Here is a 14,456-nt window from a genome sequence, read left to right on the forward strand (position 1 = left end):
AGGTAACCTTCAATAAGTATCCATTAAAACTCTCTAGCTCGGTGTGACACAAAAAGATCAATTTGAAAGTTGTCTTATTTAAATGGGAACATCGATTTCAAAATTCCACTAACGTCTTCTGTTACTATGAATAGTATGACCACAGTTGGTTTAAAAACAACAACAATAACAACGTAGTCTCTAGATAGTTGAAAACATTGAGCCACATTTCAGGCAGGAATTGGCAAATCATAAGGATGCCACTTCACTGTACGTTTAGTAGTATCTTTTTCACGTCAACAGCATAGTTTTTGGCCTCATAACAGAGCAAGTATTCCACTTAGTATTCTTCATCTGAAAGAAATAATGATAATTAACTGTATCCACTGAGGTAACTGCTAATGATCTGTGCCAAGACCGGGCTGCTGATGTGGAAGTACGTGGGACAAAAGACATATTCCTAAAACCCAGTTGTGAACCTTTTTTCTTCCTTTAAAAAGTGTTGATAAAACCTACAGTATAATAGGAATTACTAATTACTTGATGGAGAATTGTATCTCAGTGAAGATTCACTGCCTAAGAAATAGCATTTTTTCCTTAAAATTTTAACTCTATTTTTCTATTTCTGACAACTGCCCAGTTATCTCTGATTTTTTGATCTGCTATAATGTAGCTAGAAGAGTACAAAAATATATAATTATAATAGCATAACTTTATTGTTCTAAATTTACTTAAACTACCAGTTTGAACAGTGTTACTGAGATATTACAGGTTATTTTCACTTTGTTGTTAATTAATTAAAAAATAAAAGTCAAGGGACATTTGAATCTTCCATGAGAAGAACTTGAATAATGCTGCTATCATTGATAAAAAAATAGTAATTCTTAAAACAAACAAAACCAAACAAAAAAACCCACTAAAAATGGAACCTCCAGTCATCCAGAAATGTTCCTATCCTTTTACAGTCATCAAAAAACTTATAAACAATTCTTTTTTAAAATAAACTTTATTTTTAGAGCCATTTTAGATTCATGGCAATATTGACCAGAAGGCACAGACATTGTCCATATACTTCTTACCACCACACGTGAATAGTCTTCCTCCCTCACCAACATCCTCCACCAGAGTGGTACATTTGCTATAATTCATGAACCTACATCAACACATAATTGTTACCCAAAGTCCATAGTAGGGCTCATTTTTGGTGTTGCATATTCTGTGGGTTTGGATTTACAATCACAGATATCCGTCATTATAGCATCATACAGAGTATTTTCACTGCCCTAAAATTCCTCTGTGCTCTGCCTGTTCATCTTTCTCTCCCCACTAACCCACAGCAACCACTGATCTTTTTACTGTCTCCATAGTTTTGCCTTTTTCATTTAGACAGAATTATATACCACGAAGACTTTTCAAATTGGTTTCTTTCACTTAGTAATATGCATTTATGTTTCCGCCATGTCTTTTCATGGCTTAATAGCTCCTTTCTTTTCAGCACTGAATAGTATTTCATTCTCTGTACCACACTTTCTTTGTCCGTTTACCTACTGAAGGTAATCTTGGTTGCTTCCATGTTTTGGCAATTATGAATAAAGCTGCTATTAACATCTTTGTGCAGGTTTTGCGTGGACATAACATTTCAATGTCTTTAAGTAAATACCAATGAGTGCAATTGCTGGATTGTATGGTAAGTGTATGTTTAGTTTTGTAAAATACTGCCGAACGGTTTTCCAAAGTGGCTGTACCATTTCGCATTCTCATCAGTGATGAATGAGAATTCTTGTTGCTCCACATCCTCAGCAGCATTTGATGTTGTCAGTGTTCTGGATTTTGGCCATTCTAATAGGTGTGTAGTGATATCTCATTTTCATTTGCATTTTCTGATGATGTATAATGCGGAGTATCTTTTAATATTCATATTCACCATCTACGTATTTTCATCAGTGAGTCGTCTGTAGAAGTCTTTGGCTCATTTTTTGATTGAGCTATATGTTTTCTTATTGTTTAGTTTTATGAGTTTTTGTATATTTGGGGTAACAGTCCTTTATCAGATATGTCTTTTGCAATTATCTCCTCCCTGTCTTTATTCTCTTTCCCAGAGCAGAAGTTTTTAATTTTAAGCAACTCCAGCTTATCAATTTTTTTCTTTCATGAATTGTGTCTTTGGTGTATCTAAAAAGTCATCTCCAAATCCAAAATCATCTAAATTTTCTCCTATGTTACTATCTAGGAGTTTTATAGTTTTGCATTCTACATTTAGATCTGTGTTTTGTTTTGAGTTAATTTTTGTGAAGGATGTGAGATCTTGTATAGATTTTATGTTTTGCATGTGAATGTACACATGTTCCAGTACCATTGGTTGGAAAGATTATCTTTGGTGCATTGTATTGTCTTTGCTTCCTTGCCAAATATCAGTTGACTATATTTATGGAGATCTATTTATGCTTTCCTCTTTTGTCCCATTGATCTATTTGCCTATTCTTTTCCCAATACCACACTGGCTTATTACTGTAGCTTTATAATAAGTATTGAAGTTGGGTAGTGTCAGTCCTCCAACTTTGCTCTTGTCCTTCAATATTATGTTGCTATTTTGGGTCTTTTTTCCATGTAAATTGTGGAATAAATTTGTCAACATCCATTAAATAATTTGCTATGGTTTTGATTCAGTTTCACCAAGCATGTAGATTAAGCTAGGGAGAGCTGACATTTTGACAATATTGAATCTGCCTATCCATAAACATGAACTATATTTTCATTCATTCAGAACTTTTTTGATTTATTTCATCAGAGTTTTATAGTTTTTCTCATATAGATCTTGTATATATTTTGTTAGATTTAACCTGAACATTTCATTTTTTTGTTGCTAAGGTAAAGTATATTGTGTTTTTAATTTCAAATTCTACTTGTTCATTGCTGGTGTATTGGAAAACAATTGACTTTTGTATATTAACAGTATATCCTCCAACCTTTCTATAATGGCTTATGAGTTCCAAGGCTTTCTTTTTGTTGAATCTTTTCATATTTTCTGCATGGACAGTCATGTCATTTGCAAACAAAGACAATTTTATTTCTTTCTTCCCAGTCCATATACCTTTTATTTACTTGTCCTGTTTAACTGCATTAATATTGACTTCTGGTGCAATACTGAAAAGCAGTGATGAGAGAGGACATCTTTACCTTATTCCTGATTTTGATGAGAAAGCTTTGAGTTTCTCACAGTTAAGTGTAGTTTGCCCTTGAACAACATGGATTTGTGTAGGTCCACCGGTGTATAGATTTTTTTCAATAAATATGTACTACAATACTGCATGATCCACAATTGTTTGGATCCGTGGATGTGGAACTATGGATATGGAGGGCCAAATGTAAAGTTATAGACAGATTTTTCAACTGCAAGGGAAGTTGGCGCCTCTATCCCCTGAGTTGTTCAAGGGTACACTGTTAGCTGAGGCCTTTTTTAGATATTCTTTATCAAGTTGAAGAAGGCCTCCTTTATTCTTGGTTTACTGAGAGTTTTTGTCATGAACGAGTGTTGGAGTTTTCAAATTTTTTTCCTGCATCTATTAATAAGATAGCATGATTTTTCTTCTTTAGCTTTTTGATATGGTAGATTACATTAATTGAATTTTGAATGTTGAACCAGTATTGCAATTGAGATAACTATGCCTGGCCATGACATATAATTTGTTTTATATATGTTACATGCTATTGACCACACACCAAGCTCAAAAACAGCAGGGTTCTGATATGTCCCTTTTCTGTCCCTCAATAAATACATATCCTCTCTCTGCAACAAAACTAGGGATAACAAAAAATATATATAATCTAAATGTAATTAAATATTTTTAATAATTATATTAATATTTAATGTAATTAAGTAAACTTGTTAATAGAAATATAATTATGAATATATATTATTATATATAGTTTACAGATATAATTTCATATATGTATAAATATATACATATATGAAGATAGCCATGTGCTTTGTACTTTGGTTATTGTGATAATCATACAAATAATAATAATTATAACTAAAGCTTATCAAATCATGTTGGTCTGGATTGTTTTGAGAACATAATATAGAGGAATTAGTTTAATATCAACAGGAAAGCAGAGTTAGACATACTCATCTATATAATTACAAAATACATATAATATAAAGTTATAATATAAAATATATACATAATAAATAAGACATATAGTTATTATTTTCATATTACCCATGAGGAAACTGAGGCACATAGAGGATCTATTTCTTGTCCAAGGTGAATCAGTTGGTAAGTGATAGGGCTGGGAACTGAATTTTACAAACTTGACCTCAGAGTTGATGCTTTTACATACTGTACTGCACTGCCTCTCTGAAAACATCATGTTAAAATTTACAAAGCAAAGATTGAATTCTTCAAATCTAAAGCCATAAAGGAACTGTAAACATTTCCATATATAAGATAAATTCCTTAGTTTGTGTGTTTCTAGATGGAATATTTAAGACCACTGAACTTTCCCTATATGAAGAAAAGATATTTATCCTACTGTAATATGGATGTATTTCTCTGTAAAAAGTGTTACTGCTTTTAAAATAACAGATGGAAAGAAAAAAAATACAGAAGAACTTAGGCATTGAAAGACATTTTAATAAAATGTATGGTCTGTATAGAGCAGATTGCATATAGAGTTATGTTTATGAAGAACATCATCTTAGGTTCAATAAATCTACAAGGAAATGTGGTAGTTGCTGTTTCTTTTAAATTCAGAGCAGCCCCTAAGTTATGTGGGTGCCCTGAAGAAAAATAGAATTAATTATATTACATAATTAGCCTGCTCTGTTTTCCTGAAGCAGCTAAGAAAAACTCCTTTAGCCTGTATGTAAATGCAATCAGATCTTTAGAAAAGGCCAGAACTGCAGGCCCTTTATATTTCCTTTTTGGTGGGAGGCATCATATTTGAGTGGGAATAACCACAAGAACAGGATTTTGGAGACATGGATTCTCGTGTTTATCATGTTGCCGACAACTAATTTCAGTAAATTTTTTGGACCCCAGTTTCTTCATCTGGGTAACAAAAGCAATGAACAATTTCACCTCCATGCCCTCTTCCAATTTAAATATTCCAAAATCAACTGTTTGCAATAAATGTTTGCAATAATGGAGAGGACATAAAAGAACATAATTTTCAAAGTTTATACAAATCCTGGCTATATACAGTTGTGCATGGATGACATTTTATCCCCTCAGTTTCTCACAGCTTGTCAACATAGGAAGACCTAGAGATACTACTAATGCTAATGAAGTGTTAAGAAGCTTATTCGTATTGCTTTGTTTTATGTCTGTTATAGCAGATTTTAAGAAAAAGGGGTGATACTTAAAAACATATTGTTACATTAAATAGAAATGACAGGTAACTTTATAAAATGCCAATTGGAGTTAATTAGTTTATTGATTTATCTAAAACATATTGTTTACATAAAAGTGTTTAGTATCCTGTCAGTGCGTATAAATCTTTGCTCTAGTTCACAATTTTATTTTAATTTTAACATTTGGATAAAATGTGAACTTGTTTGCAGATGCCTGGGGACTTACTGAATCAAAGACAAAAATTCTCCAGATTACAGTAAATGAAACTATGTTCTAAATTTTATATAGTCATACTTTCTATGTATCCATAGCCAAGAACATCTCTTCTAAACATGCTTTAAGTTTTGATTTCTATTTCACAATTGGAAAAACTGAGATATAAAATAATTTAAACAATGTAATCAAACAGTTTTATAAATCTTAGCCATAGCATATGCTTTTAGTCTCTGTGAATAGAATTCCCTGGAATTGTACAGTGCCCAAACTATGCAATCCTACCCAGTATCACTGAACATAGAAGAGGTCTACAAATAAAGATATTCTTTGAAAATAAATGATAAGTGTACTAACTCTATTTTCTAGACATGTTGGCTGATGGGCAGTCTAAAATTTGAATCCTTAAAGGAAAAGTAAGATTTGTGGGAAAATAATTACTGAGACTCCTTCTCAACCACCACAACAACAAAAATAGATTAGTGAGTAGGGACAAAGGATTAATAAGATTAATCCATTTGGGGGTTACCACTTTAAATCTATCACGTTAAAAACACGAGTTTAAAAAGATACGTGCACCCTGATGCTTACTGTAGCATTCTTTACAATTGCCAAGATGTGGAAGAAACCTAAGTGACTATCAATAGATGAATGGATAAAGAAGATATAGTGTATATATACAATAGAACATTACTAAGCCATAAAAATGCTGCCATTTGTGACAACCTGGATGGATCTAGAGGGTATTATGCTAAATGAAATAAGTCAGAGAAAGACAAATATTGTATGATCTCACTTATATGTGGAATCTAAAAAACAAACAAAACAAAACAAAAAAAAAAACAGACTCATAAATACAAAGAACAACTGTGTCGTTGTCAGAGGGTCTAGGGGTGGGAAGATGGACAAAATAGGTGAAGGGGTTTAAGAAGTACAAACCTTCAGTCATAAAATAAATAAGCCATGGGATTATTATACAGCATAAGGAATGTGCTCAATAATATTATAATAATGTATGGAGACAGATGATTACCAGATTTATTGTGATAATCATTTCATAATATATGCAAATGTAGTACACCTGCAGCTAACATAATATTGAATGATAACTGTATTTATGAAAACAGTTTTGGGACTTACATATTTCCATTATAAAAATGAAGTGAAACATAGCAGTTAAGCATCTTGGCCAAGGTACAGCCAATGAAGTAGCAATGATTGTGTTGAAGTGGAGGAGCTGGGATTCAAGTCTTTTCTTCTAATTTCAAGCTCCAGTAATTTCACCCTTCTGTGCCTCCTGTAGTGACTTAGAGAGTTTACTAATTTGATTATAAATATTATTATTTTATGACTACTCATTTGATACATATTATCTTTGAATACAGATTTTTTAAATTGACCAATAGTTAATTCAGTGTTATCTACTAAATTCCAAATGTCTTAATAAAGATTAAAACATTTTTCTCAAACAATTTTCTATAGAAAATGGCAAGAACTTTTTTTTTTGTAGATTTGGGAACAGAACATGTGGAACAGAAACAAGATTAGTTTTCCTAGAGTAGACAGAGCTTAAAAAATAAATTATTTTTAATTCAATAGCAAAAAAAAAATCAGTAGTTTTTATTTTATTTTGAGAAATAAGGATTTTTAATTAAAAAAACATAAATACAAAATATAAACAATATGCCTTATTTCAAAAACAGTATAGGAAAGTCAAATTGGACACTGACACATGGATAAAGACTATTTTGAGAATCACTTAAAGGAGACTATTTTAAAAAAATAAAACTTGTACTGCATCAGAAAATGATTCTTTGTATAATAGCAAAAACGGTAGAGAAAAAAGATAGAATCTTGACTAAAATCTGATGGAAAAATTTATGTTTCTTTTGAGTTCTCTAAAGGTCTTTGGAAGGATTTATTGATCTGCACTCATAGTAGAATAAGAAAAAAGTTTTATAATACTATGCGATGATACCCTGATCCCTTGGCTCATATGTTATAGAAAGTACTGGCCAATAAAACTGTCTACAATGATAAGGATGTCCTACTTATGCTTTGTCCAATACAGTAACCACTAATCACTTGTGCTATTGAGCATTGAAATTGGGCTAGTATTACTAAGGAAATAATATTTAATATTATCTATCTTATTAATTGGAAGTTAAACTTAAGGAGCCTTGCGTGACTAGTAGCTGCCATATTGACAGTGCAGTTTAGAAATAAGCAATCACTGCATATTTTATCCTAAACACCAGCACGCACAGCAATGGCAAAGAATGCTGGCTGTTCCACTGAGAACACTAAGGCAAGCATGTTTAGTCAAGTGCTGCTGTCAAGGGGTAAAAAATGTCCGGCTAGACTCTTAAGTTGAGTGAGGGCTGGTGTAATGGCTCTTTCTTAGCAACGTTTGTGCAGTTGCTTACGTAGTGCCTAATACAGGGCTGAAACAGAAAACTATTTCTGAATGAAGAATCAGAGAAAAAATACTAATTAAATAAGTGACAACAGAATTTATCTTAAGTGAGAAAAGTGTCTTTGTTTGGCAACACAAGAAAAAAAAATCACTGTAATATGTATTTTTTCCTATGGAAAGAAAATCTTATCCAAGTCAAAATAATATAAAACAGCAAAAGAAAACATGAATATAAAATGGGAAAAACTGAATGAAAATAATAATGATGCATATGGTTTTAAGGAGGAATAGGGGTTACCCAAATAGGAAGTTGCTAGTGAGAAATTCCCAGAAGAGGAGAGTCAGCCAAAGGTCAAAGGATGCTGGAGTTAATAAGGAAAAGTTACGGTTAATGTGAATATATATGACACATTTTATCCTGAAATTCACCAGAATGGGTCCAAATATTGAATGCATGTGAGTCATTTGCCTATATTGTTTTTATGTTTGGTCTGTTACTTTTTACTACATTCTTCAAAGATGGTATTTTCCTACACATGCATGTACATACAGACCTTACCTATAACAGCAGAGAGAGATTTAGATAAAGAGGGAGAGAGGGAGAGAAATAAATATATAGTTATGTATGTAAACATATTTCATATTTATATATGAAAAGCACATAAATGATAAACAGAAATTTTATGATAGACTAGAACACTATACACTTCAGCACCAAGCCTGACTACTGGGGGAGTAATTTTTTTTCCCCTGAAATGTCTAATGTCTTTCATTAATTTTGGTCTAATTTCCACTGTACTGACATTCACAGTTGGTAGTTCGGGGTTGTTGCTCCTTTCTAGTTTCATGATAGAATATATAGATACATATATAAAATATATTTTCTCATATATTCTATCTGCCTTCTAGTTTCATGAAGAATAGATGTACATACATATGTAAATATATCATTATATATTCTGTAATATATAGTGCATAATTTCTATCATGAATAGAATGAAACCTGAAGACAGAAACTACTGACCATGAATACCAGTACAGTAGAATTTTGTACTGGAATTAACCAAAATTGACTAAATTAAGGCAGTACGTTGTACATTTTAGGGAAAAGTTAAAATTCACTTTCTCAGATATTTGGCTCAGTGCTGATTCATCACCTGAAACTAAATGAGAGAGACCTTCCTGAAGATTACCTTTCTGTTTTACTCCCATGATGCATTTATGTCCCACAGACCATCTTTGAAAGTAAACAGGGACCTACTTTACCCCATAATTAAAACAATGCCCATTTACTTTCACATGAAGAACAGGAAGATAAAGAAAAAACTAATCTATTTAAAATCTGTTGCCAAAAAATTGGTGCATTTTATAATTCCAAACATGGACTATGGAGATTAAAATCAACACTTTTATTTAGGTCCACAGAGATGTTAGCCATCATGTAATTGCCCTTTTCAGAACATGGAAAATGCTAGAATAAGATTCTATCTGACACAAATGAAAATTCATTGCATTGCACTTTACTATCTAGTATGTATTCATGAGTTTATTATCTTCAGGGTAAATTTTATACCCATGTAATGTTCCCAGCAATACTTCCTGCATTAATTTGGAAATAAAAAGTAGGTGTATCTGAGGGTATGCATAATCTCCTTGTTAAACACAAATTTTGTAGAATTTAATAAAAACTATTTATTCTATTCAGGACAAAAGTGGGTCATTAGAAATTGCCAGTTATTTTGTATATGCCTGATGTATTTTATTCATTTAAAAATTCACCTCTTTCAGATATAAACACGCACTTTCTTTACCACTCATCAACAGATTAGAAAAGCATGAATTATGAGACATATAACTTCACTTTTTTTGTTTCTCATGCAAAAGACATTTGGAATCCTTCTTCTTTGTTGACCTTGTTCTAGCTCTGTGTCGTGGCATTTGTGATGTACATTTCTCTAACCTTATTACTCACTTTTTCTCAACCTAATCTTGTTAGAATCACTTAGCTGTCTCCAGCAGAGCTTACCTCTTCAGTCTCCTTCCACAATTTTTAACCTCTGCCTGGAATGTTCATTCTACCCTGGTCTAACCAACTTAGACACATCCTGCTGTGTGAAGTTTCTCTAATATTGACCCACCACCAGCTTTGCTGACTTCTTTTTTCTAACACAGTGCTGTATACACATATATACGTTTATCTCTTTAAGTATCTGTAGGATCCTTAAGGGCCTATGGTATCTACAGCTTGCTATAAAGATTTGCACACAATATAAATCTGATAAATATGATGAAAGAATGAAGAATATGGGTATTTTTCTATCATAAAACTGGTTGTAAGATTCTTCTAAATGCTGCTAAACGAGTATCGATCCCTACCTAATCCCAGAAATGAGTTTAAAAAACTCATCACCTCCTGTGTATTCGGAAAAAAGCTTCTTGATCCTGTGGGATGGGATGACTCTTAAGAGAGAGAAATAAACCACAGCATCATAGAATCCATACAGCAGGCAGATGAATAGTCATGGTACACAATGAAAGACTTAAATATGCATCCAGCATCTAAGCTGACTTGCCTGAACTTACAACCTGCATTTACATGGACAGCCTTATAGTTACTCTGTGTCACAGCAGATGGCTTGGTTTTTACATATGCAGAATTATATCTAACCCACTCATAAAACCTTTTAAACATTAAACAATAGTAGCAAGATGAATGTGGAAAAACATTAAAAACAAAAGGAAATGGTAAGTTGTTTCTAAACATTCTGCAATCAGATCAGAACAATTATAAGTTTGTGATTTCTACTCTCGACAGGCATTCTAAATTTGTCCTTGCTGAGACAAGATACCAATTATTAATATTTTAATTTTTTTAATTCTCTCCAACACAGGAGGAATTTTAGAATATTCAGTATCTTTTCTTTAAAGTAGGTGAAAATTTTAAATCACTATCTTCCACATTCTCCTACACAGTCACACAATGGGAATCACTTGGCCTTCCTCTGTCCTACACTTAACTTTACAGTGAATAGAAAATATAAAAATCTTCCACTAGTCTTAAAGCATCTGTTCTTTTGTGAGTTTTTACTACCTTCCAAATAAGTCAGCATTTTAGAAAATGCCATTCCTGATCATAACTTTGTTCTCTCTTGATGGGAGAAGACTGGATCCAAAGAGAAAATGAACCACAGAGTTGTTTTTGTGATGTATGAGAGCTACAAAAAGTGACTCCACACAACTGAAACAAAGGTTAATTTTAATTTTTTAAAGAAAAAATCTACAATAATATTGTAGATAAAAAGAGATCAGAACTCAGGCATCTTTAAGGGAGAAAATATTTATACAACTTTTACGGAGGACAATTTGGATAAAGGGTTGTTGTTTTGCATAATCGCAAATCTGAAAATTTATCTTGTAATATTATATCCTCAGAATATAATAAAAGATGTGTAAAATATTTTGTTGCCAGAATGTTCAGACTGTGTTATTTTATTATGGCAAATATTTAGAACCACCAAGATAAATACAAATAGGTAACTGGTTAAATGAGTAACACATGCTTGAAATGCCGTGAAGGTGTGTTGGTTATTAAGAGTGCATGTTCTGGAGTCACACTATGTGAGTGGAATCCTAATTTTGGTACTTTCTAAATAGGAGACTTCCAATTAGTTATACATTCTCTCCATGTCTCACTTCCTCCAAATGAGAAGTAGCAGTATTTACCTCTATAGTTAGTTATTAGCACTAAATAGGTTAACATGTTAACTTAGGAATAATGCCTAACATGTAATAAGTACTGCATTACTGTTAACTTTGGTTATGTAGCCAAATACATTAATTTTGTAGAAAACATAATCACATGGAAAGATTTTCTGAAAAAGGTGGAATACATATGATTTGGTCTTATCTAAACCAGACAATCGCCTTTATAGATCTAGCTCCTTTCATCTCAAAAACAAAAGTATAACTGATGAATAAATATTACATGAAAATAAATACTCAACATATTACTTTTAATAATATGTGATTTATAAATGGAGACAATAGATGAATATCTATCTCCAGATTCATACATGTATTTATAAAAGCATTAGCCAAGCACAATATCCTTTGGCTGGTCTTTAATATTTTCTGCAGAATTCCCAACTGACTGATTTCTTCTAGAGTGAAGCTGCTTCCCAAAAATGATGCTTTTTTCCCTACAAATTTCCTAAAATTTCTAAATATAGACGTTCTCTTCTGAATCATGTTTTAGCTTTCTCCTCTGAATTGTTTTATAAGTTGCCAGTAGAATAGTTCTCCTAAAACACAAATATGACCAATGTGATTTTTTTTAACACATTTTGCTTTTTATTTTCTCTCTCTTTTTTTTTTTTTAAATGGGGGTGAGATAATTGGGTTTATTTATGTTTGAAAGAAGTACTGGGGATTGAACCCAGAACCTCATGCATGTTAAGCATGTGCTCTACTGCTTGAGCTATACCCTCCCACACAATGTGACTTTTAAACTGTCTACATCCAGCACATATCTTGGGTACTTCCTATTCCCTTTCTGTGGTTTATTCCTCACCCGGCTCCTGCCGCCCGACACTACTCTTCAACTAAAATAGAATATATCTTACTTGCTAATTATGTATTGATTCATTCCCCCAAATAAAAGTTAGGATCCAATGAAGCAGGGATTTTGTTTGCTTATTTTCATTTGTTTGCAAAATTCCTTTCATTCGCTACCTGTTTCCATTGTCTTATACAGTAACTGCAATGTAGGAAGTGGCACAAGTTGAATGAAAAAAGGATCTTAGCAGGCAAGTTAGCTTAATGTTTATAAACATGTTACCTAGAATCACAGTGTTTATGTTTGTCTCTCTTTCTCTCAGTATCCTCTGTCACCTGTAGAACTCTGGCCATTTTAGTCCCTTTTCCTGTGCCTTATTTTTCTTTATTATAAAATGCCACGGATAATGGATGTGAGAAAATTACTGAAATAACATGTAAGTAACCTAAAACTTAAACTTAACTTTTTTGACTGTTGATATGTTTTGGATCACCTTTGATCAGTGAATTTAACACCTCTTTATTCTACACATTTTCCTTCTTTCAGGAGGACTAAAGGGAAACATCCCATATATAAGAAGTCTTTTTCCTACCTTTTAAAATTAAAGATGCTAATTTCTCATGATAGAATATTGGTTGTTATGGTGACAGGAGGAAAGAGAGAATTAGGTGGATTTTGGAGAAGATAGGATCGAGATAGTTAAGGTTAAATTGAAACAATTTTAGTGATAGTTTCATGCTTTAGATTGACCTTGACTGGAGTTTAATTTGCTACTAGTTTGGCACCAGTAAACACATAATCATTAAAATCTCTTAATATTTTTGAGCTGGACTTGTTTTTCTCTTCTGTCCTTTTTCTGAGATTGTAAGTGGCCACAGAAATGGAGAAGAGTCCTGGTTCTGATATTTGTTTGAAGAGACCAATAAGATTGTATTGAAATACAATATATACAACTGAGACTGATGTCATCCAGAGCTTGTTTTTTTTTTTTTTTTTTTTTTTAATGGTCTTTGTCATTGATGGATGGGACCCTGTGAGACAATTATTAGATTATTACCCTACATGGGCTTGTGCAGACCCAGACTTAAGAAATTCATGACCTGTTTAAAAAAGTACTCAGAGCCACCTAGAAACTGTTGAGGTCATCATAAGAGAATTCAGGCTGTCTGCTGAATTAAGTCTTGATAGTTTGCAATGTGTGAATCTCCATGAATAGAAAAGGGACAGAAGAGAGCAATTACAGGGTGGCTGAGAGAATGTTACTTAAATAAAACCTCATCATTGGAATTAAATACCAGATGGAAATGTAGGAATGTGAGGATAATTATGTTTTTTGAATTTATTTTAAATAAACAAAAGGTCTTGTGCCCAAGAGAAGACAAAGGGACCCATGAGCAACTGTGGAATAAATACTAGGGCTTAAGGTCAGACATGGTTGCTTTTTTCTTTGTGTTTGAATTTTATCTTGAATTTTTTCAGGGAACAATTTTCTTCTTTGCATTGGAGACTATTCTGAAAATGTTATAGGCTGACAGATATAGAAAATCTGTATCTAAAAGTTTTTATATTTACAAAGATTTATGTTGAAGTGGTTGCCATTTTCATAATTAGGAACATTAGGTTAGAAATTTACCATCTTAAGATCTCTCCTACCCAAATGTGCTAAAGAAATAATCAACTTGGGAAAATATAAAGCTTCCCCAAAGTAGATATGTTGCTTTGTTTAAAAATGTTTTAAATCAACCAAAAGAGTGAAAAGAATAAAGTATGATTCCACTTTATCAGAGAACTAGGGGTTTTAATATATGAAGTTGGGATTACAATTTAGGCTGTCTTCATATAATTGAACTTGAATATGCTCTTCACTTTTGTATTTTCTGATTTGATAACCATGTTATGAATGACTTTTTTTTGTAAGTGAATTAAGGCAACTTGA

The sequence above is a fragment of the Camelus bactrianus genome, chromosome 2 (genome assembly GCF_048773025.1).
Source record: "Camelus bactrianus isolate YW-2024 breed Bactrian camel chromosome 2, ASM4877302v1, whole genome shotgun sequence".
NCBI lineage: Eukaryota > Metazoa > Chordata > Mammalia > Artiodactyla > Camelidae > Camelus > Camelus bactrianus.